Genomic DNA, 4,876 nt, shown 5'->3' on the forward strand with positions numbered 1-4,876 from the left:
AAAAATTGTGCACCTATGGATGAGGACGGAGGGTGGGGAGTGAGGGCAGAGGGTGGGATGGGAACTGGGAGCAGGGGAGTTATGGGGGGGAAAAAAAGGAACAAATGTAATAACCTGAACAATAAAGATTTAATTTAAAAAAATAGGTAGATGATAGATGATATAGAAATAGTTATAATTGTATATAGGGTCCACATATGGGTACATGCATAGATGTTCTACATCTGTACACCGAGAAAGCTTATAATTGATGACATCTCAGAAGCAATAAGAAACCAAGTACCCAGATTTTAGCTTCCAAATATCATTCTTCTCTCCAGGACTCCTTGGAGAAATAGTAGATTCCGAGGTTGAGGCAGAGAATTTACAAGATGAACTTGGAACATTTTCTTGTACCAGAAAGTAAAGGTGTGTGTGTGTGTGTGTGTGTGTGTGTGTAAATTATTTGGGACATACCTAAAAGAAACAGGAGCCAATTTTGGTGAGACTCTCTCATAGGCCAAATCTGGAATGATTTGATATAAAAATAAATAGTGATAATAATGGATTAAATCCATTGAATAAAATAAGAATCCATGACCACTATAAATAAGTGACGGAAAAAGGAAATCTCTTCCTTATAGTAGAATGCCAACTAATAAATGTAGTAGACCAAGAGATCTAGATTAACGTCACCAGCTGTAAAATGGGTCAACATCCCTGATGCAATGTTAGAAAACAGCACCACTTCCATATATTCCTCCCAGAAATGCATGTCTGAGTCCTGTCCTGAGGCTGAGCTACATCCTACAGAATGAAAGGCCTTTACTCTTTAAAACTTAAAGTCATGAAGACAGGAAGAGCCTAAGGGATTGTTCCAGATTGAAGGAGACTAAAGAGATATGATTAAGTGCAAAGTGTAATGCTGGACCAAAAGGGAAAGGGACATTGTTGGGAATAGTGGGTGAAATCTGAATAGAGTTTTCAGATCAAATGTCAGTGTTATACCAATGCTGACTTCTGATTTCCTTATTTGGAGGTTTGTATGCTGGTTATGTAGAAGAGTATCCTTGGTTTGGGAATATGCACAACTGAAGATTTTGAGAGTTGGGACATTGCTAAGAATGAGGTGGCTATTTGACATCCAAAGGAGATGTTAGATGGGCAGTTAAATACATAAGTCTTAAGATCAGAGGAGAGAAGTTAGGGCTGTAGATATTATAGACTGTCTTTTAAAAGGAGTCCATGAAGAATGTAGTCAAGACAAGTAGTTCTGAGTCCTGAAGATTCCAGTATTAAGAGTGGACATGCATGGCCATTGTGGTTTAGTTGAACTGAGCATTGTCCCCTCAACCAAAAGGTCTCCTTGTTGATTCCTGGTCAGGACACATGCCTGGGTTGCAGGCTCGGTCCCTAATGGGGGGTGTGCGTGAAGCAGTCGATTGATTCTTCTCCCTCTCCCCTCTCCCCTCTCCCCTCTTCCCTCTCTCCTCGCCCCTCTCCCCTCTCCCCTCTCCCCCTTCGCTCTCCCCCTCTCCCCCCGCTCTCCCCTCTCCCTTCTTCTCTATCTAGAAAAAATAAAAACATTTTTTAAAAAGTGGGTGAGGGTGGACAGTTGAAGGGGAACTGCAGTGGAGGGTGAGATGGAGCTACCAGTGAAGTCTAAAGCAAACCAGGAGAGTGTTAGAATGCTGGAAGCCAAGCCATGACTGTTCAAGAAAGGCGGGGCTCTGATCACCTGTGTCCCACATAAGAGGAGGCCTTAGAATTGACCACTGAATTTAGTTATAACATGGTCACTATTGATCCTGAAAAGACTTGTTTGAATGGAATGGTGGGGACAAAATCTTGATTAAGAGGGAGTGGTAGATGAAGAATCAGAGACAACAAGTATAGGGAAGGTTTTCAAGTTTACCTGCAAAGGAAGGAAGAGAGAAAGGTAGTAACTGGAGGGGGAAGCAGAGGACTGTTTTGTTTTAAGATGTGAAAAATATCAGCATGATTGGTTGCATGCTGATGGGAATGATGCAGTAGAGGAGGAAAAGATGATGCAGGAGAAAGGAAGAAAGTGGTGAAGCTATGTCCTTAAGAAGGAGAGCGGGGATGGGATCTAGGGCATAGGGAAAGGAGCTGGCTTCGCTAAGCGTGGAGACAATTAATAGTAATAGGGAGGAGGGTAGAGCACAGGGACAGTGAATCAGGGCATTGGGTTGACATGGTGGTTCGCTTCTGAGACTTCTCTCCTGACTCTTGGGTCTATTCTCAGGAAAATCAAGGTAATCTGCTGAGGCTGAGGATGGGGGAGGCTAGATTGGAATTCCTGAAAGAGCAGTAAAGATATAAAATTATTGTGTAGGGGAGGAAGGGAGTGAGTGGAATAGGGAAAAGAAAGATGATTACTGAGCAGTACTTTGGGCCGATTGAGGTTTCAGTTGTCATGGACTTGGAGAGATACCAGTCAGCACTTTGGAACTTTCAGTTCCCTGAAACCTGTTTTTCTCCGTTTGTTCATCTTGGTTCTTCTCAGTTTTGTTGTGGATTTTGCAGATATGACTAGTGGTTAGTGGTTGACCGCTCATGTTTGCAGTGAAGGGTCGGGTTAATGCTGTTGGTAACTGAAGACACAGTCTTCAAATGGAAAGACCCTCCATATGCTGAATGGACTAAATGGAAAACCACCCATAACGAGACACTTGATGGTCTAGTTTCGGAACCAGGAATGTAGAGGCAATCTTCACACATTGCGGACCCGCAGTTTTATTGCCAGCTTTACCCAGTGGCCAGATAAGTTTCTATTGAACGAGTACAAAAAACATTTTACGTAAATGTTAAAGGCACGTTTTAAAATTAGGTACCCATTGCATTTGGAAGTTATTTATTACATGTCCTTACGAGCTAATATTTTTTAAAGTATGATACTTTGTAAAATACTGTGTAATATGAAGTGCTCGCGATCCGGCAGCTGTGGGTTAAGAGTTACTGGCATTAAAAACTAAATGGTGACAGTAGTAAAGTTGTCCCCTGCAAAGGAAAGAATGTTATCAGCAGCCCTGAGCTAGAAGACAAAAATCAAGCCTTCGACGATAAAGCAATCTAGACCCAGTTTCCTTGCCAATATAGCATGAGGGTAGCATGAACAAACCTTTCATAATACGTAGGATGTATTCCAACAAAATAAGGAAAGAACTAAAGAAAGCAAAGGGCAAGAAAAAGTAAGTCCATCTGAGGAGAGCAATGAAGAGAAAATCAAGGGTAGAGTTTAATTTCTCTTAATCACACACTTTCCTAAGCTTTGAATGTCTACCTTGTGCTTTTATCACTTTTACAGCCATTTTTGTTTAAATGACTGCTTATCTCTCAGATCAGCAAACTCTGGAACACTATAACTTCTCCCCTTTCTTTTGCCACATAGCTTGAAGTGTTGGGGGAAAATGCGTTTAATTCCTTATTAATTTTTTGCAGCAAACACTCATAGTGCCAAGAGTGTTTATAACTATTTTTAACAGTTTCATTGCTCATCATTGCTCCATACATAAAATACCTCTTTATTGCAGAAGCTCTTTCCATTCTAATTTATTTTTCAGGAAGAGTTCACGGGTGGTGTAATTTTCAAGTCCCTGTGTTTTGAAAACATCTGTGACTTGCACAATCTGATAATTATGTGCTATAATTACTAAGGTTACACATTTTATCCCTCTGATCCCCAGTGTGACCTTCCCCAGTTTAAAAACACAAATTCTGGCCCTAGTCAGTTTGGCTCAGTGGATTGATCATCAGCCTGCAGACTGAAAGGTCCCAGGTTCGATTCCCGTCAAGGGCACATGCCTGGGTTGCAGGCTTGATCCCCAGTAGGGGGCGTGCAGGAGGCAGCTGGTCAATGATTCTCATTTGATGTTTCTATCTCTCTCTCCCCCTCTCCCTTCCTCTCTGAAATCAGTAAAAATATATTTAAAACCAAACAAAAGAACACAACTTCTGTAATACTTAAAAAGGAATGGAAAAGCAGACAAATTTCCCTAATTAAATTCCATTTACAAAAACAAGCAGCCGCACAATTTGGCCTATGGGCCATAGTTTGCGAACCCCTGTTTATCCATAGTAAATAGTCAATACATATTTGTTGAGTGCATTTCTGCCTCCAAGATGGCTTGCTCTCATGGCTAGCGAGTTCATGCTGGCTGTCGGCTGGAAGATTAGCCAGCACTAGGGCTGGGAGTCTTAGTTCATCTCCACATAGTCTCTCCACAAGATGCTTGGGCTTCCACACAGCATGGTGACTGGTTCCAATGTCCTCAGAGAACCAGATGGAAGCTGTATTGCCTTTCTGACTCAGTCACAGAAGTCATAAAGTATCCTTCACTAAAGCCACAATTCAGCCTGCCTGGGTTCTAGGGAATGACACATGGACTCCTTTCTTTCAATTGGAGGAATGTCAAAGTCACAGTATAAGAAGTACATAGGGGATGGCCATCTTTGGAAAATGTTTCCAGTCTGTTCCATGAATAAGCAGATACAGCACTTAGTGGTGCGCCCAGTATTGAGATCAAAGTTCTGTTCAGATGTCACCATAATTGAAAATGTAAGGAAACCAAGATGGCAGCATAGGTTAATGCCGGAGTTTGTTGCCTGGAACAAGCACTTAAAAAATACAACTAAAAGACGGAACGGACATCATCCAGAACCACAGGAAGGCTGGCTGAGTGGAAGTTCTACAACTAGGAGGAAAAAGAAAAGCATACCGAGACTCAGAGGAGGCGCAGTGCTGTAGTAAAATACTAAGGTGCGGAGTGCATGCGGAGCAGGCTGGCGGCTGAGGGCGCGGTTGTCGTTTTCCATCAGGAGGGAGTCTCAGGCTCTGAGCTCCAGTTCCGGGCAAGTCTCTAGGGACCTCGACTCA

This window comes from Myotis davidii, unplaced genomic scaffold, assembly GCF_000327345.1.
Source record: "Myotis davidii unplaced genomic scaffold, ASM32734v1 scaffold663, whole genome shotgun sequence".
NCBI lineage: Eukaryota > Metazoa > Chordata > Mammalia > Chiroptera > Vespertilionidae > Myotis > Myotis davidii.